The sequence below is a fragment of the Dasypus novemcinctus genome, chromosome 1, assembly GCF_030445035.2.
Source record: "Dasypus novemcinctus isolate mDasNov1 chromosome 1, mDasNov1.1.hap2, whole genome shotgun sequence".
Lineage (NCBI taxonomy): Eukaryota > Metazoa > Chordata > Mammalia > Cingulata > Dasypodidae > Dasypus > Dasypus novemcinctus.
In genome coordinates, this window is record NC_080673.1 from 12,881,043 (window position 1) to 12,907,645 (window position 26,603).

The 26,603-nt window shown below is 36.5% G+C and overlaps 1 long non-coding RNA gene across 1 annotated transcript; it reads right to left on the reverse strand.

Annotated features, from left to right (window-relative positions):
• On the reverse strand, nt 1-26,603 carry LOC139438684 (uncharacterized). The gene is made up of 5 exons (XR_011648388.1): nt 26,464-26,603; nt 11,622-11,800; nt 9,893-10,044; nt 6,624-6,775; nt 1-2,771 (listed from the first exon to the last, which is right to left on the reverse strand). It is a non-coding gene; the product is annotated as an uncharacterized lncRNA (long non-coding RNA).

The window sequence follows — 26,603 nt, forward strand, 5'->3', positions numbered from 1 at the left end:
TTTAAAAATTATAAAGAATTTATTATGTTTTTAATATACTTAAGCATGAAAAATGATAACAATCCAAACAGACACAAACATGGAAGTTTGACCTCAGAATACCTTCTGGATTTGCAGGCTTCAGTAGAAAGAAGCAGGGCATTATGGAGATAATGCTCAGGCATATCAGTTATCTTTTATTTTTTCTGCTACTGAAGGATGGCTTCTGGACTTCAATACCCTTAATTTTTAGAATTAAATGGTTCCCATATATGGGGGTTGTAGTATATTAAAATTATCTTCCATTATTAATGACAAATTAGTTAAGAAATCACACATGATAATAACACTTCCCTACTTAAAGTTTGCCACTTTATCAACATGCTCCTCCATTTCTTACACAATAAGACGAAATTCCTTAGTTTGGTTTAGATGGTTTTCCGCAGTTCAGAACCATCACTAGCATTTACTCTCTTCCCAATCTCCTTTCAATGGACTTGTTCCCACTTCTTTTCCTTTCAGTATAGTTTCCACTCCCTGAAATTGTTTTATCTACCCATGTGTCCTTCAAGTTCAACTTAGTCACTACTTTTAATGTGAAACCTTTCCTGATCTATCTGCCTCCTATTTATATATAGTCAATAGCAAAATAGTTATAACCACAATGTACTGAGCTCATACTATCTCTCAATCAATCAACTTTTCCTTAGAAAAGGATAAAGGGTAGTGGGTTAAATTAGAGACTCTGGAGTCAAATTATTTGGGTTGTTATCTTGGCTCCATTATTTAGCGTGTAACCATGGGTATCTTATGTAACCTCTCTGTGCTCCAGGCTCTTCTGCAAAATAGATTTATAATAACTAGTGCCTACCTCAAAGGTTGTCATCATACATAATGAAGTGCTTGGTACATAGTAAGGATTATATGTATGTTATTTCTCATCACAATCCATTTCACAGATGAAGAAATTAAAGTTTAGGATTAAGTAATTTACAAGATGGTAGGTGGTAGAGATGGCAATTAAACAAAGGACTCTCTAAATCCAAAGCCCATAGTCATAACTGCTACATTATTCTGTCTTCAGGAACTTGTTACATCCCTTCTGTTTTAGTTTGCCAAAGACCTGCCAATGCAAAGTACCAGAAATGTGTTGACTTTTATAAAGGGGATTTATTTGGGGTAAAAGCTCACATTTCCAAGGCTGGGAAAGTTCAACTCAAGGCACCGTAAGAGGCGCTTTCTCATCTGAGTTAGCTTGGGTGAGCAAGCTGTGCTGAAGCAAAACAGCGGGCAAGCTCTGCCTGGTCTCTGTCTTCCTCTTCGCACTGCACCTTTCCCAGAGCTCAGCTGAGGGCAACCAGACATAGGGCTTTTCTCTTACTGGGTCTCGTCTCTCAGATTCGGCTGCTCAGCCTTCTTCCTGATTTTAGCTGCAAGCTATCAGGCAAATGGCTCATCTCTCCATGGGACCTCATCTGCTTGAGCCTCTCCTTTCTGTTACATGGTTCAAAAAATGGCAGAGCTCTCTTTTCCAGTGTGTCTCTGTTTTTTATCAGACCCAGCAAGAGGACAGAGACTCAACCTGAGTCACGCCTTACTGACCTAGTCCAATTAAAAAGGTTGCTCACCAGCCCACAAACATAATCTTTCTCTTTTGAGGATTCATCAAATAATTTTAAACTGCCACAGCTTCTGACACCAAAGCATCATAAATGTTTCTTTATTATCACTTACTACATGCCTTTATCATTATCCACTTAAATATTGATCACCTTGAGAATGGGACCTCTGTTTTAGTTGTCTCTGTTGGTAGTCCTACTTAGAGGAACAGCCCTAGTACAATGTGTGGTCCAATGCAGATGCTCATCAATTGTGTGTCGAACAAATGATTAAATGGTTTTTGAGAATATATAGGCAATACCTAGGAAGAATTTCTTCCCTGTGTACCAGGGTATCAAAAATGGTAATTGATGAGACACGTGAATATGTTGGACAGATGAGATTCACATATGGGGTAGGGATTCTTGCTCCTGAATAACATCATGTATAAAGCTACTCATTATTTCTATTCAACTTATTTATTTCTTTTTCTCTTTCAGGAGGTACCAGGGACTAAACCTGGAACCTCACACCTGGGAAGCAGGTGCTCAACCACTGAGCTACACCCGCTCCCCTCTATTCAGCTTAGGTTTCCAAATTCAAAGTAAATTTAAGAAGTACCCTTACTTTATGGTGGTTGTGCTGATCACTATAAATTCCAAAATATTCTTAACCCAGAATCTCATAAAATCTGTGCAGCAAACCTTCAAGTGACCAATACTGTGTCCTGAAACTTGTGTTTCTCTGGTTGTACCCAAGAAGTGAGAATTACACTCAACCAGGAGGACGTGGCTCCCCTCCCATCATCGAACCTCACTAACCCTTCTAGAACTTGTGCCAGCCACAGCAGTCCGCAAACTCCCTGCCCTAATGGCCCCACGCCTACGTCCTTGATTCGTGTGGACTTCTTCCCCGCGAGGGTGAATTTGCCAAGGGGGTTTACACGCCAGGGTTCTAGGAGTGGTCAAGGGCAGCTGTTTGTTGGATGGAGGAGGTGCGGATGGGCATCCGCGCCTGTGCTTGCGAGGCCCCGCGCGGTGGGGAGCAGGGCTCAGCACGGGAAGGGAAGCAGGTGAGTCACAGCCAGAGGTCAGCTCTGCTCCCTGCCCACCCTTTCCAGCCAACTCAGAACTCGGAGTGGTCCAAAACGTTTCAGTTCAAACCTGCATGTCCAAGTCATAATGAAGGTAGAGCTGTTAAAACAGGAGAATGGGACATATTTTAAACACATAGCTTGACTTACAACGTTTAACTATTTAACTAAGTGTTATGAGGGCCTATTGGTACTTTTGCCCCAGATCCCGCTAATGTTAGGGGCAGGCCTGCAAGCAATAATATAATTAGAACTAAAACGAGAGTCATTTCTCTATCCTCCTAAAAAGAATTAAGGAGCTTATGAAGACTGAGTAAAAGCAGTGCCACGTCAGGAGGAAAACGGCGTGGTGGATCGGCACCCTTCTTGATGGTAGATTTAACCAATACAGATAGGCAGCCTCGCTCTTAAGTCTTTGCTAAGAAATGACTAACATGGGAAAGATCAAAACTCCACTTTTTACCATGACAGTTACCATGTTTATTCAAAAATAAATGTCCCCAATGCTATGCTTTTTCCTAACAAGAGCCATATGCAGAAAGGAGAGAAGGTTAGCATCAGAAAAAAAGAAATTTGTCAAGGTCCAGGTTCCCAAAAAGAAAGCCTGTTTTCATTTTGTAGCACAGGGAAGTTTTCACTTTATCATCAGCAGAAAAGCAGAAAGCCTTGTTAACCAGGTTGTAATGTCAGAGATTCTGTGGTGGATAGCCTTGGTAAACAGGGGGTGCAGCTGTGTTTCCACATCAATAAGGAAAAGCCATTTGCCAGTGTAAACTTGGGTTGCATTGTTCTAATGCGGCAGCCGCTTCTCTTATCAGAAATGTGGAAGTTAAAAAAGAAATTGGGGAGGTCTCAAAAGCCCACCTCTGTTCACCAAAGCAGATGCCGTATCAGTTTGGTTCCTGTTACAAGAATGGACATTAGGATTTACAATAAATCTGGGGGGTACTTTTGCTCTTTCAGAAAAGGAAAAGGAACTGTGGGACCTTTAGGAAAGGAAACTGCCAGTGAATCCAATCTGCACAGAAATCAATTTCACACGGCCATAATTCAAGGAAATGGGCAGTATGTGATGACGCGGACACGATTTTGCTTTTTCAAATTTGAACTTTCTTCTTGGCTACTACAGTACTTTTGAAAACAGTTTGATTTTTTTTTTTTTTTTCCCTCTGTCTCTCATCTCCCTCTATAAGCTCTTTTGCTAAACATGGGAATCTACAAAACCCAGACTCGGTTGTGACTCATTACGATTGTTTCCTTGAACTTTTCTCACCATCTCATCCTGCACCATTTCCTTTTTCCCAAGAGAAAAAAAACCAGTGATGGGAAAAATCTATGTTTTAAGACATATATTAAACATATAGTGAGAAATATACTAAGATAAACTCACTAAATCTGCTTTGACTTCCCACCAGTGAATACTTTGAAATTCTTAAAACAGCTCCTGTACAGAATTAAATTATTCACGTGGTAAAATAATTAATAAATTTCTTTCCTTCTTTTCCACTTATAGGGCTAGCAAAAGTCAACATGGTTTTGTTTTTATTTCTATTTCTACTGAAGGTATGTCCATGAGTCTTTTTGCTTAATGTCAACTATGAAGGTTATATTTTAATATATTTTAAATAACAAAGGCATTAGTAATATCAACATTAAACAATGTGTTAGAATTCGAAGAAATGGATAGCCTCATATAACTTGTATACTTGCCTCAAAAAATTATGAGAGGTATGATTTTAAGATTTTAAGCATGATCAATAAACAAACAAGAATGATACAGAGGTTAAATTTTTAAATACAGATAGTAATATCCTAATGGCACCTTTTTTGTTTGGTTGTTTTTAAGGAGGTACCCAGGATTGAATCCAGGACCTCGTACATGGGAAGCAGGTACTCAGTCACTTGAGTTACATCTGCTCCCCCTAATGGCACCTTTTATCCACAGAAATCCAGAGGCAAGATATTTGGCACTGTAAGTCAGATGATCAGAAAGAGAGAAAAAAAGTGTCATTCTAGTTACTAAATCAAAGTCTTTCCAACTATCATGGAAAGTAAATAGAGAGTCTATTGGGGAGGAAGGATAGTGTACTCATTTATAAGTCAAACTCAGAGTGCAATAGTAAAAAATAGTATAAAACCTTTTCCCTGCAATGGGTTGCAGAAATCATTAATCTGACCTTCTCATTTCACAACTAAAGAAGCTGGGACCCAAGGGTTGTAACATCTTAGCCATTGTGTATGTTGTTGTTGTTTTACTTTCATTATAAAGTCCTTTGTTGCACAAGTTTTCAATTTTGATGCATTCTCATTATTTTTTCTTTTGTTGCTTGTGCTTTGGATGTAAAAATCTAAGAAACCATCACTTAATACAAGGTCCTAAAGCTGTTTCCTTATGTTTTCTTCTTGGATTTTGATAGTTCAGACTCTTACACTTAGGTCTTTGATCCATTTGAGATTATTTTTGTAATAATATCCCATTTTATCTAAATTCTCACTCCATGAGTATACTTATTCTAATTATACCATTTATGGTATAATATACCATTTTATCATGTATTAAATGGTGTGAAGTAGTTTACCTTCTTTCTTTTGCATGTAATAAAACCTAGACTTAATAGCTTCATAAATATTGCTGAATAGATACACTTTTCCTTAAGGCAGAGAATTTTAAAACATAAATTAACATTATATTTATTCATTTATTTTTGCCACTACTGGATTTCCAGCATAGAGGCAGCATCTTGGATGAGAAAAAGCATGGATGTCAGAGCACGAAGGATCCCACTACTGCCAATTTACCAGATTTTGCCAATAAAAACATTACTTAAACTTCATGAAATTTAGTTTTATCATGTATAAAATAATGATAAAAATCACATGACTTGAAGACTTTTGTGAAAATCAAATTAGATTATTTTAAGTGAAAATACTGAGCATTGTGCCTCCCAGCTAAAAGGTACTTTAATATAATACCATAGTAAGAGGAATGAAATTTAATTGGGGATATGAAGCAGCATTAATTTTTTAAAAACTAGATAATTCAAAACCAGTCATTACCTTTTGGAAGTATGGCAGAGAAAAATTATATAAATAGATGCTGAAGAATTCAAGTGGCAAAAACAAAAAGAATCCATGTTGAGGGATTCTTTAGCTAGGTTTTAAAAGACATAGAATATCATGATTGATGGAGTAGGCAGACAAAGATGTTCCAAAGCAGGCTAGGAAGACTGGAGATGAGAAGAAACAGCCATGAACAAAAGATATAAGATGACCTTGGACGTAGGAGAAATGGAGGAAACATTCTGGAAAGTATTGAAGCTGGAATTAGGTAAATAAATGGAAACCAGGTAAACAAAGGCCTTGAATGCTAACCTGAGTGGTTTGGATTTGATATAATATTAGATTCCAAAGTAGAGGAATGATAAAACTAATGATTTAGAAAAAAATCAGGCAATCATGGGCGTGATAAATTATATTAGAAAAAAAAATCTTTAGATATATAAAAGCATGGATTAAAGCAATTCTGATAATCCCAAGAAAAGATGATATAAACCTGGAATAGGATGGGACAGAGAGAATTAGAAAATGTTGAATCTAGATGAGATCCTAGTTCTGATCATCATCCTTGTTTTAAGCAAGTCTTCTACATTCTCAGTGATCAAGAACATAAACTATAGTTTGTAATCTGGTCTGTACCTAGGCATGATTAAGTTATGATTAGGGCTTTGAAAGGGCCACATCATTAGCCCTTGGTGGGCAGGGACTCACAGATAAAAAGCATGGCATAGGACAGAGTTGGGGGCTTTTAATGTTGGAGTTTTGATGTTAGAGTTTGATGCTGAAGTATTAAGCTGGAACCCCAGGGAGAGAGACAGAGCTGTTCACCTGATAGTATACTGCTGACCCTGTGGAAAGAGGAAAAGTCTAGAGAGGCTCATGGTCTACAGCTGACCTTGTCGGGAAAACAGAGGAGCTGAACCCAGAGAAACCCAGGAAGCCTGAACCCTCGCAGACGTCGGCAGCCATCTTGCTCCAACTTTGGTGAGGGAAGTAACTTATGCTTTATGGCCTGGTATCTGTAAGCTCCTACTCCAAATAAATACCCTTTAAAACAAACAAACAAAAAAAGAATATGAACTACATTTGAAAAACAATTGAAGGGAAAATTTATCAATATTTAAAACCTAGTTTTAAATTCTATAAACAAGGATCATTGAGGTATTTCAATTTCAAGTTTATATAAAATATACAAAAAATTCAAATCTCATGGTATAGACTAATTTGAACAAAACCAGCATTTGTAATGTAAATCCAAAAGTCAAGCTATCTGTAATTACTGTATTCAAAAATTGCTGAAAAATAGTAAAGCATGGATACCTAAAATCTCATAAAACTGTGACAATGATTGAATACCTGGCAACTCTTTAAAAGTAGGGTTATGGGAGAATGGGAAAGAGAGGTTTATATACTTCTATCATACCCATCGCTGAGACTGAATATTCAAGTTCATGCAAAAGCAGTGTGTTTATTTTACTGTGCGTTGATATTGCGATAACAGTTGTAACGCCTTATGGGAATATTGGGGCATAGCAGTTGCAAGAGTAGTTCAACAATCAGTGTTTCTCAAATGCTAGCAGCTCATTAGTACAACCTGCTCGAGAGGAACCAGTATCTCTCCCTTCTCTGCTTCATCCTGCAATGTTTCACGCCCTGAGTCATCATCACCGTGGACATTCCTGCTCTTCCTTCTTCCTTTCTGTTGTCATCTGTCCACTCTCCCACATGGGCCTAAAGCTTAGATCACTGAGTCCTTGGCCACTTAGATAACTGAGTCCTCAGTCACTTCTAAAGTTGACAAAATGTAAATAAATGAGGGCCAAGCATATTGCCCTTTTTCTTCACCTTGTAAGTTTTGATATGTGCATTAATAACATAACATTTAGGGTATTAGTGGGCCTCAAGGAAAAGATCTAGTATAAAAATAACTTTAAAAATCCTTTCTAGATGCAACTGTTATGTTTGCAAAACTCCTTCCATGTAAGATATTTAAAATTTAGTAATAGCATTATTTCTTACCCATTCTCTTAACCTGTACTATTTTTCATATTAATCATTAAATAGTTATTTGATATGGAACTGTTTTTCTTCTTTCCCTAATTTTACAGGTTTGGCATCTTTCTGTCACTGATTCTTTCTGTGAGTTACCCAGTAAATAGTTATAGTTAAATATATATAGTTTAAGACTGGTTTTTTGTATTTAAAAGCTGCATTATATCTAAATTCCCCAATAGTTGAGCCAAAAAAATCCTCAAGAAATAAAGTGAAGAGAAACTTGGTGATTTTGGCATGTAAACAACAATTATCTAAATGTGGAGCAAAAGCAGGTTAAGCTGGGATCCTCTCAGAGGCAATCTAACTACCAGAATATGGAGTAGCTACCAAATACGGTTTAAACCAATATTGAATTGTAGCATTAAGCCAAACCAATTTGAAGTTAGAGTAAAAAATGGGCTTGCAAAGAGGTTATCTGTTTCCTCATAATAAATTCAGGATTTGTTGAGAAAGAAAGATGACAATATTGCTTCATTTTAATGAACATACTCTTCAAGGATAAACTAATCCCTAGTAAAGTGACAAGGTAGATTTAAAACACAAAGACGGTTTGAGAAACATCTAAGGATACACTGACTTTTGCATTTACTATGTTCTCTTTTAAAGCAGCACTTTTTCTTTTAGTAACTGGAAAAAAATTACCTCATATAAATTAAGCTTGTTTTACCCTGGTTTTATAAAATCTGCTCTTAACTAGCAAGCTGTATGCCAGCACCAATGAATGGATATAATGACCTTCTGTCATTGATCCACAATGGTCAAAAAGCACAACATTGCACACATATCTACGCAAATATACACCATAAACTGCATGGCATTTTTTATTCAACTATACAGTGTTGTCAACTTTACATTGACATCAGTAGGGATTGATCTTATTTCATAAGAGTACAAACTATTTCATCACAAATTCAGATTCCTTGCACATCCTTCCCTTTTTGTCATTTACTTACTGGTCATACATTTTGCAAACTGAAATGGAGATTTTTTTAATTAAATGAGGAAATAAAACTTCATCATGGTTTGAGTACAAAATGTCTCGAGTCCAGGAGAGGTTAATGGGGAGGATTATTATTGTTATGGTTCAACAAACATGTCAGACTTCGACATAACTAAAGGTGATTTCTCTTCAGCTGCTTCTAGGTAGATGAGAGTAAACATAGACTAGCTAAAGAGAACGACTGACATCTGCTGGATTATAAGAGCACTGAAATGAAAAAAATTTAAGTGTATAAAAGCTCAGAGTTAACCATTCTATAACCCAGATCTACAATCTGTAACATGACAACATTAGCATTAAATTGTCAGGGAGGGAATATGGGTATAGGTGCAATAAAAAAGAAGTGTAGTGTGTAATTCTGTGCCATTGCATTATGGTAGACTTAATCAAGATAACTTCAGCTCTGGAGCAGTTATACAACTGCATTTCTTTTGTCTGTGATTTTCTATGTCTTATTTTGATTTCTGTAGTCTGTGGGTTTATATCAGTTTGACTGTGACCAGGTCTGTGCAATCAACCAAATGGGCTTCGCAAATCTAGGGCAAGGAATTGATCAGTCTCAATCAGTTGATGAAATTCATCATTAGGCAGGTCAAAACACAACCCTCCAGGTAGGCAGATCCATGGCATCAAGCATTAATGATCCATGCTGTAAAATTGAGCTTTCAAATGCATTTTCCATTTTAAAAACTATTTCTTAATGAGTTAAGGAAATAAGCATTTATTAAGAGCCTTCTACACTATTTCATTTAGGCTGCACTTCTTTTCTATGAGGTAGGTATTTTTAACTCCATTTTATAGATAAAATGACTGTCTGAAAGGTGCAGTAACTTGCCCAAGCTTACATAGATGTAAGTTAAGGAACTATAAGCACTATTCAGTTCTACCTGACTCCAGTCTGCACTTCTCATTATGCAAGCTGATTCTGGGGAGTTGGCATTTTTGTATCTTATAGCACCAATACCGTTTCATGCCACTTTTTAACTGTACAAGTTTTATTAAAAATAATAGTGTTCATAAAAACTGACAGGAAACCCTGATTCTTCAATTATGACCTAGTTTAGTTTGGGGACACTCCATAAGCGAGTCCTTGGTGAAGACCTACAAACCAGTTAGACTGAACTCAGCACAGTGACAGGAGAGCCCATCTTTTACTTCCTTTCTAAGTACAGTTGAAGATGTGGTCTGTGTCCTCTGTTTCCTATTTGTCCAGTGATGGAGATGGATTAGAGAATTCCTAAAGTCTTTTCCAGCTGTGCATCTAGTGAGGGAAGACAGCAAAGAAAAATAGATGGAGCTGTTTGGTTCATTTTTGTTCTGCGATAACATACTTAGGGAATCAATACAAGTTGTCATATATTGTATTCAGCATTCACTATTTGGAAGAAGCACTTTCCAGCATTTTTGCTTTTGTTTATAATGTCTAATGACAATTGAAGTAACAAAATATGCACACAAAGATAGTTTGTTTTCACATACAAACACACCCACTCAAGATGTCTTCTCACCTGATTAAAAAATTGGGGAAAATTTAACTTCATGTTATTTTCTCCTCCTCTTTCAATGGTCTGAAAATGAAATTTATATTTTGCTTGAAAAGAAAAATAGTTATGGCCGAAGGTGAAAACGTGATGAAAAATGTTCTATAATGATTTTTTTAATGAACTACAATACAAAAGATCAGCTATTATATCTGCTCCTTAAGTTACTAGTGTTTTCAAATTTTCAGAGAGGTTTATACATTGCCTTACTTCTAAAATGGATAAACATGGTCTGAGTATTTTTTTAAATATTAATGTAGAAGGGGAAAGTAGAACAATGTAAATGTCTTTATAATTAGTCAAATTCTTGCTCTAAAATATACAGCAGATTGAATATTGAACTCAATAGTACCATCTAGTGGAAATCAATCAGAAATGCTATTATTGAATAATTGATGCTAGTTTTCTTCTGCAAGTACAACTGCTGTTCTTCCCACTGTGTAGCACTAACCAGTTCAATAGTCTTCCTGATATATTTTTTTCTTAATAAAAATGCTATTTGCTGGGAATAATTTAAACACACTAAAAACTATTTAACCCTGAGCTTATTCTTGGCAACCAGTTTCTCATCATACCAGACATTGGTAAATTTTCTTTAGCAAAGAGATGGCCTGAATGATACAATAACTCATACTGAAAAGTAGAAAAACCATGGGCTAAACAACCAAACTGACTGGGATGAGCATACTGGCATCATCAGTTACTCACCGTGGGATAGTGGGTTTCAGTCTTTTCATCTGAAATATGAAGTTCTAACTAATTTGGGGGGTTTCTTTTAAGAGGCTAAATGTTAGATATATTTATTAAACATGTAACTCATTTATTAGCACTCGTTCTTATTCATTTTCCCTTTGTTAGAGAACAGGGTTTACAGAACAATCATGCATAAAATACAGAATTCCCATATACCATCCCACCAACAACAACTTGCATGGGTGTGGAACATTTGTTAAAAATTGATGATAGCACATTTTTATAATTGTATTATTAACTAAAGTCCATAGGTTTACCTAGGGTTCACTGCTTGTATGAACTATAGTTTCATGGTTTTTTCTTTATTCTGTATCATATATACAATCTAACATTCCCCCTTTTTAACCAATCATTCTTACTCTTAATCTGTCGTTTCTTTCATCTTATTCTCTACTTCTGCTGCTGCATGTTTATCCACACTAGGCTCATGCAAATTCCTGTTTGCTGCCTAATCTGCTGGCACTAAACAGTATCCCAAAGTTGCACGAACTTTCTCTTTCTTGCTATTTCTATTACTGTTGCTTCCTGAACTATCCTGGATTACCTGGTTTATGATGCATTCGCTTCCATATGGTTCCATGCTTGATGTATTAAAAAGATGCCCATTCTTGTGCAGGGTAGTTATGAAATTCTCTTCCAAGCTAATTCTGGGTGGTGGTCAGGCCATCTTAGTGGAAGCAAACAGCTGGCTCCTTGATACATTGCCACCAGAAAGAACAGTCCCTGAGGAACAGACTGACTTGTTATTTATCCCCAAGAGCAACCATAGTCAAGACAAAAAGAAAATATAGGCCCATCGCAAATTCAGAACTAAAAGACAGCTGATAATTCTGTACTGTGCACATAGATTTCAAATATTCCTCTTTCTCAAAGCTAGTCTGAAAGGCTAGAATTGAATACACATTCTGTCTCTCTCTCCTTCTTAGTAACACTGTGTGCTCCAAAAGAAAACTGGCGAAGTAGAGGCCTTTTTTTTTTTCTTTCCTTTGGGATGAGCAAGGTAAAAGGATAAGACATATAGCAAATAATACAAAAATGAGAAAGAAAGAAAACCAAGAAGGGGCCAGCTTTACTAACTAAAAGTTAATTACTAAACAAGTTTAGGAAGAGCAAGAAAGACCCCTATCCCCCAAAACACATTTCACACATATCTGCTAATGCCCTAAACCCCACAATTTTTCCCTCTGAGTTCGAGTTTCTTATGCCTTGTTAAATTGCAAATACACCTAAGAAAAATAGCAGATTAGGCACTAATCTGTAGCAGCTCTATATCCATCCCAACCCTTAACCTTGGTTAGCAATAACATGATTTAAGGAATTGACCCCAACTTGAAAAATGGGTCCTGGTTAGGCCAAATTAATTATGGTAACTCCTTTCTCCTTTGTTGGTATTAAGCTTATATCAATCTGCCCATGTCATTATTCATATCTCAGTTTTGATCTACAGCACACAACTAAATTGAATGTCTTTATGGTTGGGAGTGAGGTTTGGTCTCCCACTGAATATATACAAGGAAGTACGTGGCCCTAGTTGCATTGGCAGCCACCAGATAACTATAAAAGAAGCCAGCTTTAGAACAAAGCCAACACCCAGGAAAGGGGCCAGCTGAGAAAAGAGCGGACAAACAGCGTTGAAGCCACTGTTGCCCAAAGTCTAGAGCCTGTTTTGGTCTTGCCTTTCAATTAGCTGAGCCAACAAAAATATATGTTTTGGTTAAACCAGTTTACATCTATCTGGTTTCTCTTAGTTACAGCCAAATGCACAGTAATTTACATAAGACCTAGTAATATATATAAGTCTATCAAATCCTGCAGAGTGAGCAAGATTACATTAAGGTAACTGTGTGGATAGTAAAAAGATTAAGAAGACACTTGGGTTATCTGAGATGAGCCACCTAGGCAATAAGCTCTAAACACATTTAATCATGCACCACAATCAGTAAAATATTTTTAAACATGAATCTTCAATAAAGATAGTTATTTACAATATATATATGTATATCACCCTACTCATATATTAGCATATTATAAAAACATCATGTAAATATTTTTAAAGAAAAAGACAATTGTCAAAGAAACAATATTTCTTCACCAATGTTATAAAAAACTTTTTTCTCTCAGAAAGGTTTGCACTCATTTTTTAAAGATTTTATTTTTATTTATTCCCCTCTCCCCCCATTTCCTCCATTGTCTGCTCTCTGTGTCCATTCACTGTGTTCTTCTGTGCTTGTATTCTATCCTGGGACCTTCCAGAGTGGGAGAGGCAATTACCCTCTTGTGCCAGCTCATCTCCCTGTTCTGCTACGTCTTCTTATTTTTTCTCCTCTGTGTCTTGCTGTGTCATCTTGCTGTACCAGCTCTCTGCATTGGCCGGCACCCTTGTGCAGGGTGGCTTTCCTGCGCGGGGCAACATTCCCACTCAGGGTGACAATCCTGCATGGGGCCACATTCCTGCATGGCCCAGCACTCCGCGTGGGCCAGCTTGCCCTCACCAGGAGCACCTGGGCATTGAACCCTGGACCTTCTACTTATTTGGTAGACGGGAGCCCAATTTGTTGAGCCACATCCATTTCCCTGAACTCATATTTTAAATGCTTATTTCTTTTTTGCTAAGTGTGATAGCTTCATAATATCGTTAGCAATAATCTCAAAGCAAAATACATATTTAGGTAGAGGATCATTGTTAGCAATACCAAATATAAATCAATATTTTGGATAATTTATAGATTTATTGATAATTTTGAACTGTCTCTGGCAACTTCTTAGCTGCACTGTTAGGAATACATTTTACTGTAACATAGCAAACAGTCCCTTAGAAACCAGGATGTTCATTCAAGGCCTGACATCTTCTAATAAGTAGACACTTTCAGTATGGTTAATTTTTGGTTGGTTGGTTTTTGTGCCCCCATCCTACTTACCACCCACGTCCTCCTACCCCTACCACTATCCCTTTTTAACCCTGTGCTCTATACTAGTAATTGTTTTTATTCCCAATGTATACAACATCTCACCAAGAAGTTACAGCATGGGGTCTAGAAGTTGGGACCCAAAAGACAGTCTGAACTCATAGCCCACAGAGGAGCCAGCCCCCACCCAGCAGCAGTCTCCCAAATTCCATTTTCAGAAAGGAATTCAAGGCTACATGGACACGTGCATGTCAATGCACAGAAGAAAACACAACAAAGTCCACTTGGGAAAAGAGTAAAGAAAGGAAAATAAACTTCATATTTGATATTTATTAGGAGGAAAGAGGACTGAACATTTTCTTGTGTAGAAACAGAAAGACAGTATTTCTATTAGTCATTTCCTGGGGGAAAAATAATATTTTAAGGGGAAATTATGGAAACAATCTAAATGTCCTATTGCTGTGCTGGTGGCAGGGTTTATTGTCTGGTTGGTTTCTCCTTCTTTGGGTATGTGTGAGTGCTTGTGTGTTTGCACACATGCCCTTCTGCTCTTCTGGAGGGGAGGAACTGTGTGTGTGAGCACATGAAGTTAGTTGGGGGCCTTAGAGCTGGAAAAGAGCCGCAGAACGAAGCACATCCAAGTGCCCCGGTTGTCAGGAGTATGGGCAACCCCCGCAAATTACTGATACCTTTACCTAGCATGTGTGTTTGAGCTGTGCATTCAGGCAGCTGCCACATTCCAGTGCTGGAACTGTCACTGATTTTTTGCACCCTAGACAAGCTAATCAGGTTCACCAGCTCACTCCCAGTAGCAACCAAGTCAAGTCTACAGCTCCATTTCTGCCTGAGAATTTGGTGTTTGGAATGTTTTCTCACTCTTGGGGCGGGGTTTCTCGCCTTACCATCCTCTCCTCCTCACTGTGGAATAATGAGGAGGAGAAGGAGAATCTTTATCAGAAACTGGTTTTGTGTAGTTGACTTTTGTGTTGTTTTGTTTTTCTATTTGTGTGTGTGTGTGGTTTGTTTGTTTTGGTCTGTCTGCAAGACCTGCAGCTGCTGAAAAAATCAGCTTTGCCTTTAATGAAACCATGTTCTCTCCAATCTCCCCAAAAAAGACTATCATTACTTTATCTCAAAATTTGATTGACAGAGCTCTCTGTACTTGACGTTGGAAAGGTATCAGCTTTCTTATCATCTTTGATATTTTATTTCACGTTTATTTTGTGAAGATGGGTACTCAGTCCTTAGAGCTGTTCATAAATATATAAACATTCTGGTTTTCCTTTCCTTCTGGACACATGTAGAATTGTTCTTCCCCACCGCTTTTAATTTTGCTTTTGGTTAGTTAGATTCTGCCACATAATTTACTTTGGCGCACATACAAAAAATGTGGTTGAAAGTGACATCTTTACAAGCCAATGCATGAATGCTTCCCCATGTTCCTTTTTTCTTTCTTATCTTCCAGCTTCAGAGATCCTGAAGTTTGTACTGAGATAGAGTACAACAGCCCAGGTCACAGGCTCTGATCTTTGTCATCTTTGCCACACTCTTATGCATGCATCATGAGCAAAAAGAAAGCATGTGCTGTTATTAAGCCACTGAACTTTGGACTGTTTGTATTCCCAGCTTAACCCAGCCAATCCTACCAAAACAAAGGATTAGTTCAATGTAAAACTATGTAAGGCAACTCATAAATCCACTTAATTGAGTAAAGGGAAATATATCTTCATATGCTGAAAACAAACAGATGAAAGTATTACTGAGTTCCTCTGCATTGTGGAATTGCCACTTTTTCCTCACAATATTTTATGTGACATGAATTTCTCATAAATTGAATGAAGGGTCTCCTCTCTGATCTCAATTGCTTCTCCTGTAAAAAGACACACACAAAAATATCCTTACCTAAAAGTAGGCTTAATGGACATCAGGGTCCCTTCCAATTATAAAATGCATGATTCTATAGACAAAGTGGTAGGTAAAGATCTCCAATATTAATGCACTGGAATTTATGGAGTTATTTATATAAAAGGAATATAAAGTGGGTTTCCAAGAAGAGAAAACCATTTAGGGATCAATGACTAAAGAAATGAGGTCCTGGGGTTAAATCTGATTTGACTATTGTAAACTGTTGGTAGAGACAAAAGCCATTTAATTTCAGTCCTGTTACTGATTTTTTCCTGCCATCCTTTTTAATCTTCTTTCTTATGGCTTAGTCTGTCCACCACCCATCTCCACAGGCCACAAATCTGAGAGTGGTAACTTACTCCATGAACTTTCCAATTGTTTAGCCCTAGTGATAGCACATAGGGAAGCAAAACTTTAGTTGAGTAGTTATTACATAAGAGAAACTGTGATAGAAAATGTAAATATATTATGTAATGTAATCTCCACAATAACATTGTGTAGTATTATAATATGCATGTATTATAAAAATAAGGAAACTGAGACTCTGAATAATTGTTGCACAGTAGTAAATACAAAAGCCCCTGGTATTTTGGCTGCATGACACAGTAGCCAAAGGAAATATTTCTAAAAATTCATGGGCAATACTAGCAAGGGATGTGAAAAAAACAATCACCAAAGAAGAAACATAATGAGAAAATAAATATATTAAATTTTGTTCAGTCTAACAAGTAATCAAACAAGTATAAACGTAAAATGTAGGTGAATTTTTTCCAAATCAGCAATTTTTAAAATATAATGAAATTCAGTGTTGGCAGGTGGGTGCATGAGAAACTCCATGAATTGTCAAGTGATTTATAAATTACTACAGTTTCTCTGGAAATCAACTTGGTAATATGAAATATAAAAATATTCTCCAAAATATTTTTTATCTTCTAATTCCAGGCCTAGTGATTTATCCTAGGGAAATAATTGTGAATATATATAAATATATGCACATAATTATAGACTAGAATGTTTATTGAAGCATTGTTTTTACTATTTTGTTTTGTGTTTTATTATAGAAGTTGTAGGTTTACAGACCAAGTGTGCATAAAATACAGGATTGCCATATATATAAACACATTGCACTGGTGTGAAACATTTGTTACAATTGATGAAAGCGTATTTTTATAATCGTACTATTAAGTACAGTCCATGTTTTAACTTAGGGTTCACTGTTTAGTGTAGTTCCATGGATTTTTTTTTATTCTGTTACCATATATACAATCTAACATTTCCCCTTTTAATCACATTCAGGTATATATTTCAATGCTGGTAATTATGTTCACAATCCTGTGCCACTATGGCCACCATCCATTACCAAAACATTTCCATCATTACAAATAGGAACCCATACATTTTAAGTCTTAACTTCTCTTCCACTATCCTCACCCCATCCCTTGGCAGGCTATATTGTAGATTCTGACTATGAGTTTGTTCTTTCTAATTATAGCATGAAAGTGAGATCATAGAATATTTGTCCTTTTGTGTCTGGTTTATTTCCTCAATATGATGTCTTCAAGATTCATCCATATTTTTGCAGGACTTCATCACTTTTTACAGCTGAATAATACTCCATTGTGTGTATATACCACATTTTGATTATCCATTCATCAGTTGATGGACACTTGCGTCGCTTCCATCTTTTAGCAATTGTGAATAAAGTCACTGTGAACCCAGTGTGCAATATATCTGTTTGGGTCCCTGTTTTCAATTCTTTCAGTTGAAAATCCCAGAAGTGGGATTGCTGGGTCATATGGAAATTCTATACTGAGCTTTCTGAAGAATTGCCAAACTGTCTTCCACAGCAGCTACAACATTTTACATTGTCACCAGCAATGAATGAGTGTTCCCATTTCTCTGCATCCTCTCCAACACTTGCTATTTTCTAGGTGTTTTTTTAAAAATAGTAGCCATTCTAATGGGTGTGAAATGGTATGTCATTGTGGTTTTGATTTCCATTTCCCTGATGGCTAATGATGATGAACATCTTTTCATGTGCTTTGTGAGCATTTGTATATCTCATTTGAAGAAATGTCTATTAAAATCTTTTGCCCTTTTTTTGTTTGGTTTGTCTTTTTGTCATTCAGATGAAGAATTTCTTTATATATTCTGTATATTAAACCTTTTTCAGATATGTGGTTTCCAAATATTTTCTCCACTGTGTAGGTTGTCATTTTACTTTCATGATAAAGTTCTTTGAGTTGCAAAAGTTTTTAATTTTGATGAAGTCCCATTTATGTGTTCTCTTTTGTTGCTTGTACATTGGGTGGAATGTCTAAGAAACCATTACATAACACAAGGTCCTAAAGATGCTTTTCTAAGTTTTCTTCTAGGAGTTTGGTGGTTCTGGCTTTTATATTTAGGTCTTTGATTCATTTTGAGCTGATTTTTGTAGGTGTGAGGTAGGTGGTCCTCCTTTTTTTGCAAATGGCTATCTAGTTTTTCCAGCACCATTTGTTGAAGAGACTATTGTTTTTCAATAGAGTGGTCTTGCCCCCTTGTCAAAAATCAATTGACCATATTATATATTTTATCAAAACCTGTAAAATTGTGTGGTACAAACTGTAAACCTTGATGTAAACTCTAGACCATGGATAGTAGCAATGTTTCAATATGTGTTCATCAGTTGTAATATATATACCATACTAATGAAAGATGTTGTTAATGGGGAAAAGTGTGGAAGGGAGAAGGGGTGGGGTATATGGGAATTCCCTATATTTTTATGTAAAATTCATGCAATCTAAGTCTTCTTTCAAACAAAAATAAAAAATAAAAATAAAAAATCAATTGGCTATAAATATGAGGGTTGATTTCTGAGTGTTTAGTTCAATTCCAGGGATCTATATGTCTTTGTACCAGTACCATGTTCTTTTTTTAGGGTGTCTTTGTAATAAGTTTTAAGATCAGGATGTGTAAGTCTTCCAACTTCATCATTCTTTCTCAAGATGGTTTTTGTTATTTGGAACCCCTTATGCTTCCATATAAATATGATTATTAGCTTTTCCACTTCTGCAAAGAGGGTTGCTGGAATTTTGATTCGGGTTACATTGAATCTATAAATTGCTTTGGGTAGGATTGGCATCTTAGCAATATTTAGTCTTCCAATCCATGAATATGGAATGCCCTTCCATTTATTTAGGTCTTTGACTTCTTTTGGCAGTGTTTTGTGGTTTTCTTTGTACAAGTGCTTTATATCTTTGGTTAGTTTTATTTCTAGATATTTGGTTCTTTTAGTGACTATTGTAAATGAAAATATTTTTCTTGATTTCCTCTTCTGATTTTTCATGGCTTGTGTATATAAATACTAGTGATTTATGAGTATTGGTCTTGTACACTGCCACTTTCCTGAATTCATATATTAGCTCTAGGAACTTTGTAATGGATTTTTCTAGATTTTCTGTATATAGGATCATGCTATCTGCAAATAGGGAAGGTTTTACCTCTTCTTTTCCAATTTGGATGTCTTTTATTTTTTTATTGCCTAATTGCTCAGACATGAAGTTCCAGTACAATATTGAATAATAGTGGTGACAGTGAGCATCCTTATCTTGGTCCTGATATTAGAGGAAAAGCTTTCAGTCTTTCACCATTAAGTAGGATGTTAGCTGTGGGTTTTTCATAGATGCCCTTTATCATGTTGAGAAAGTTGTCTTCTATTCCTAGTGTTTTCAGGGTTTTAATCAAGAAGTGGGGCGGCGGACTTAGTCCAGTGGTTAGGGCATCCGTCTACCACATGGAGGTCTGCAGTTCAAACCCCGGGCCTCCTGGACCTGTGTGGAGCTGGCCCATGTGCAGTGCTGATGTGCGCAAGGAATGCCATGCCACGCAGGGGTGTCCCCGCATAGGGGAGCCCCACGTGCAAGGAGTGCGCCCTGTAAGGAGAGCCGCCCAGCATGAAAGAAAGTTCAGCCTGCCCAGGAATGGCGCCGTACACACAGAGAGCTGATACAACAAGATGACACAACAAAAAGAAACACAGATTCCCATGCCACTGACAACAACAGAAGTGGACAAAGAAAACGCAGCAAATAGACACAGAGAACAGACAACCAGGGTGGGGGGGGGAGGAAGGGGAGATAAATAAATAAATAAATAAATCTTTTAAAAAATAAAATAAAATAATCAAGAAGGGGTGCTGGTCTTTGTCAAGTGCCATTGCTGCATCAATTGAGATGATTATGTGTTTGTTTGTTTTTTTCCTTCATTGTATCAATGTGGCATAATAGATTAATTAGATTTCCTTATATTGAACCAATCATACATGCAATGGATAAAACTCACCACATCATGTTGTATAATTCTTTTAATATGCTGGTGAATTTGGTTTGCTGGTATTTTGTTGTGGATTTTGCATCTATATTATTCATAAGAGATATTGGTTTGTAGTTTTTTTTTCTTGTGGTATCTTTATCCAGCCTTGGGATGAGGGTGATGTTGGCCTCATAGAATGTTAGGTTTTTGGAAGAGTTTGAACAGAAATGGAGTTAAGTCTTCTTGGAATGTTTGGTAGAATTCCTCCTGTGAAGCCATCTGGTCTGGGACTTTTCTTTTGGGGAGGTTTTTAATTACTGATGAAATCTCTTTACTAGTAATTGGTTTCTTGACCAATTTCTGTTTCTTCATGAGTCAATGTAGGTATCTTGGTGTTTCTAAGAATTTGTCCATTTTGTCTAGTTATCTAATTTATTAGCATACAATCGTTTTTAGTAGCCTCGAATGTTTTTTATTTCTGTTGGGTTGGTAGTAATGTCCCCCTTTTCCATTTTAATTTTCGTTATTTGCATCATCTCTCATTTTTCTTTGTAAGTCTAGCCAAAGGTTTGTCAATTTTATTGAACTTTTCAAAGAACCAATTTTTATCTATTTTTTTTTTCTATTTCATTTATCTCCACTCTAGTCTTAGTTATATCCTTCCTTCTGTTCACTTTAGGTTTAGTTTGCTTTTCTGTTTCTAGTACTTCCAGTTTTGAGGTTAGGTCTCTGATTTGAACTCTTTCTGCCTTTTTAATATAAGCATTTTGAGCTAAACTTCCCCCTCAGCACTACCTTCACTAAATTCCATAAGTTTGGGCATGTTGTACTTTCATTTTCATTTACCTCAAGATATTTCCTAATTTTGCTCATGATTTTCCTCTTTAACCCATTGGTAGTTTAAGAGTATGTTGTTTAATTTCCAAAAAAATGTGTGAGTTGTCCATTTCCCCCTGTTATTGATTTCTAGCCTCATTTTGTTTTCATCAGAGACTATACATTGTTTGATTTCAAAGTTTTGAATATTCTGAGACTTGCTCTATGACCTAACATATGGTCTGTCCTGGAGAATGATCCATATATACTCAAAAAGAATATGTATTTGTTTTTGTTGGGTGAAGTGTTCTATACATGTCTGTTAGGTCTAGTTGGTTTAGAGCAGGGGTCCTTAACAAGGGGTCCATTAGCTTGAAATGTTTAAAAAAAAAACATTGTTCTTGTGGGGAAATGTTGGTGCAGTTATGATATACTTATTAAATATTACACCTTATAGTATGGACTTAGTAAGGGGTCTGTGGTTTTCACCTGACTGGCAAAGGAGTTCATGAAACAAAAAAGGTTAAGAATCCCTAGTTTAGAGTATTGCTCAAGTATTGTATTTCCTTATTGATCTTCTGACTACATGTTCTATCCATTACTGAAAGTGGTGTATTAAATTCTCCTACTGTTAACGTAGAACCAGCAATTTCTCCCTTCACATCTTTCAGTATTTGTTTTATATCTTTTGGTGCTCTATTGTTAGGCACATATATATTTATAATTGTTACACCTTTTTGTTAAATTCTCCCCTTAAACAGTATATAATAATCATCTTTGTCCCTTGTAACAGTTTTTGACTCAAATTCTATTTTATCTGATAGTAGAATAGCTACCTCAGCTATCTTTTGGTTACTACTTGCATTGTGTGTGTGTATGTGTGTGTGTGTGTATATATATATATATATTTTTTTTTTTTTTTGAAGTACAGGGGGCCAGGAATTGAACGTGTGACCTCGTATGTGGGAAGCCAATGCTCAACCACTGAGCCACATTGCCCCTGAGTTGGTTTTTTCATTTGCTTTGCCTGTAGTTGTTTGTTTTTTCTAAGAGGCACTGGGAACTGAACCTGGGACCTCCCATGTGGTAAGCAGGTGCTCAACTGCTTGAGCTACATCTGTTCCCTATATTTTTTCCATCCTTTCACTTTCAACCTACTTGTATCTTGAAATTTAAGGTGAGTTTCTTGTAGACAGCATACAGTTGGGTCATGCCTTTTTATCCATTTTGCCAATCTCTGCCTTTTTACTGGAGAATTCAATCTATTTACATTTCAAGTCACTACTGATAATGCAGAGGAGTTTCTTCTGCCATTTTGCTGTTTAGCCTTTGTATGTCTTATTCCTTTTTGTCCCTCAATTATCGTGATAATGCTTATATTTATATTTATTTGGTTTTTGTGTGATTCCATATGGAATGTCTTCTCTTTACTATCTAGGTGTATATTTCATCTATTTTCCTTGTGGTTACAGCTGTGTTAAAATTTAACATCCTAAATGTATAACAACCATATTTGGTTTGATACCAACTTAACTTCAATAGCATACATATATACTTTTTCCTATACCCTTCTATCCCCTTCTCTTTTTTTGTACTTGTTCCTTGTATCTTTGCATGTTGTATATGCAGAAACATAGAGTTATGCATTCACTCTTTACCACTTGTAGGAAGAAATGGAGTTACTTACAAAACAATACACTACAATGATACTGGCATTTATAAATACTCAAATGGTTACCTTTACTGTAGGTCTTTAATTCTTTAGGCTGCTTTGAACCATTGTCTGATGTCCTTTCCTTTCAGTCTGATGAAACTCCCTTTAGCACTGCTTGTAGGGCAGGTATAGTGGTGATGAACTCCCTCAGCTTTTTTATGTCTGGAATGTCTTAATCTCTCCCTCAGTTTTGAAAGAAACTTTTGCCAGATATAAAATTCCTGGTTCGTAGATGTTTTCTTTCAGCATTTTAAGTATTTCAACCTACTGACGCTGGCTTCTATGGCTTCTGAAGAAAAATTGTCACTCAATCTAATTGGGATTCCCTTGTACATAACACATTGTTTTTCTCTTGTAGCTTTCAGTACTCTATGTTCTTTTCATTTGATTGTATGATCAATTTATGATGGCATGTATTTTTCTTCAGGTTTATCCTGTTTGGTGTTCTCCAGACTTCTTGGATGTGCATATTTATGTCTTTTATTAAGTTTCAGGTGTTCTCTGTCATTATTTCTTTGAATATTCCTTCTGCCCCTTTTTCTCTTCTCCTTCTGGAGGTCCCATAATACATATATTGTTACATTTAATTTTGTCCCAGGGGTGTCTTTGTCTTTGGCTATTTTTGCTTTTTATAATTTTTTTCCCCCTTCTCCCCAGCCTCACTCATTTCAAGTGTGTTATCTTCAAGTTCACTGATTCTTTGTTTTCCCAGATTCAATCTGCTCTTGAAACTGCTGGGAATTTTTCATTTCAGTTATTGTGGTCTTCAACTCCAACAGTTGTGTTCAGTGCTATAACATTTCAATCTCTTTATTAACATTAACTTATTGCTCATTCATTATTTTCCTGATATCCTTTAGTTGTTTCTTTGTATTTTCCTTCATCTCCTTGAGCATTATTAAAATCATTCTTTTAAAGGTTTTGCTTGGTATACCATCTTCTTTGATGTTTTCTGGATTTTTAGCCTCTTCCATCAGAGGGACCATCATTTGCTGATTCTTTGTCTTGTACTTTTTTGTTGTGCACTATAGATTTTAATATTTTATCATGTTAACCCTGGGATTTATTCCCTAAGATGTCTGTTTCTTGATTTTGTAATGACCTAGTGATAAGAGATGAAGTTTTTTTGAGCTTTAGCCCTCCTGTCAGGAAAGTCTACCCAAAGCAAATGCTGTGTACAGGGTTTTCCTTGTTGTTCTCAGCCCAGGTCTTTTCCTGGGCTTTTGCTTATTAGTTGTTTTGGAGTTCCTCTGTTTACAGGAGTTCATTATCCCTTCTGCTTCCCAGAGGAGAGAGCTCCCTCTTCTGGGCACTTGAGGCCAGCAGTTCTTTATACCAGATTGTCCACCTCTATAGTTTCTTTCATTCCTTTCATTATCTCAAGCTGCTTTGGCCTAAAGGGCAAATTCTGGGAGGAGGGCACACTGGAGAGGACTTTCCCAAATCAGTCTGTCCCAGTCAAAACAGGACCAGAGATCCATGAAAGGGGTGAAGACTCCAAAATGCCCTGGGGAGGGAATAAGGAAAGGTACCAAACACTTCTTCCTTGGCTTCCCATAGCTGAGCTTTCTTGACTGACCCAGAAAATCCAGCCCTTCAATTAACTGGCCCCTCAACCATGAGGAAGTGTAGCACCTTTATGTCTCCTCTGCCAGGGCTTTGTCCAGGGCGAGTTGAAATAATGGCCCCTCAGAGCCAGGCCCCCAGTCATCTGAAATTGCTAATCAAAATCCATAATCAGTGATTGGTCATGCCTACCCCTGGTTTTGGGGAAGAGGATTTTTACATCTTTTTCTGTCATCAGAGAGCTGACCAGGGCATGGACCCCATGACAGTCTGCCATAGGATTCTTGGTAGCCACTGCACAAAGAGAACAATTTACTGTTCTTTACCATAATGTATTTGCCTCCTCCTCCTACACTACCCTGGGTACCATATGGTATTATTCTGGCATCCAGAGTTTCCCAACTGTTGTTTCAGAGAGTTCCTGCCTGTTTAATAGTTGTTCTGGTGAAAGAACTGAGTCTTGGAGCTCCCTACTTTGCCATCTTCCCACAGTCCTTTGAAGCATTGTTTTAATATTAGAATATTGCAAAAAAATAGTTCATAATGGTAATCCATACAATAGAGTACTTTTAGTAATCCATACAATAGAGTACTTTTAAAATTGAAATAGAAAATATTTAATAACATAGTAAAATTTCCATGATATAGTAAATGAAATAGATTGGAAAAAATGTAGAAAACTTTCATTTTCATTAATATATTTATACATTTATTTAAAATGTACACTTATATTTTGTATAAATGTAAACTATAACATGATATATTATAAATATGCACGTGCATGTATATATGTACTCAAATGATAAAATCTCCATTCACTTTGACAATTAATTTTGAGGGAAAAGAGAAGAAAATGCCTCCTCAGGATCAAACCCCTTGATTACTGCTTTTCCAGTAGTTTATTTCAGTCACAGCCTGGAACTGATGAAGTTTTTTTTCCTTTTGTTTTTTTTACTTTTGAAGCAATGATACTACCTTCCCAAGAGTATGAAAGGCTTTTCATTTTTCTTTAGAACTCAATTCTCAATCACTTGACATTATTAGATTAGAGTGTCTATCAGTATGTGTGTATATTTACACATACAATATTGGTTAGATTTTAAAAGTTCAAATGATACAAACTATTCTAGTTTAAGCAGAAAGGGCTTATAAAGAGCTTTCTTGACACCTTGCAGAATTAGTGAAAAACTAAACTAATAGATTCTAGGCTAAGTTCACAGAAACAATTTCATAAATAACACCATAAACCTGTCTGCTATGATCAGGATGCCACTGCTATAGTATTTAACTAGACAGAGGAAAGCAGAAATACATCTTAATATGCTGACACAATTTGTATAAACAAAATGGGTTCCCCCACACTGCCTCTCTCCTTTTGTGACAAAGTTCAGAATCAATCTTACATACATACATCTGACTGGTAGAACCTAACTCATACGTGGAACACTAGCTGCGAAATTCTGAGAAATATGATTTTACTTTTCTAGTGTCTACACACTGGAAAACCTCTGCATGGTGGCTGTCGACATAGTCAATCCAGTTTCCTTGCGTGTTCATCCCTTTGACAAGACAACATCCATACACACCATCCTTCCAACATTTACATTCAGAAAAACAACACATTTTTCTTACAAATGAAGACTATCATGCAAACAAATATATGCTCACCCTGTCCCCAAAAAGAGAGCCCAATGTCTTATCAGTCATCTTCCAATTTAAGTATATTCCCATTTTAATATTCTCAAAGTTATGGACTAAACTTTTGGAGTAAAAGTAAACAAAAGCAACAAACTTGGTATAAAGGGAGAGAAAGCAACAAACTTGGTATAAGGGGGAAGTTAGGTATATATACCTGTGAAAGGAAGAAATTATTGCTAGCTGTTATAGTCCTTTGCAACCAGTAAGAAGCCTTAGATGGTATTTGCAATTTCCTTCCTGCACTACCCATTTGCACTTCAGTTGGCTGAGGACTTTTACATGGTGGTGTGACCCAGGTCTTTCTTAGGACCTCAGGTGGTCCTACCTACACTGTGTTGCTATATATACTCTCTTGTTAACATTGACCACAGTATAAAGCAATACCAGAAGGCACCTCTGACAATCTCCTGATTTCCAAATGTATTCCTTCCAGCTTCATTATATATACACAACCATATTTCTCTTTGATAAATAAGAGAAAGAATAACCTTTTTGCCCCTTTATCCAATAGCTGAGGATTTCAAAGCGGTAAGTTGCTGTTTCAACTTCCAGTTCAAAGCAACCATTTTCGTGTGTCCTAGGAAAAGTATTTCTCCTCTGGATAACAAGAACTTTAGACTAGCAGATC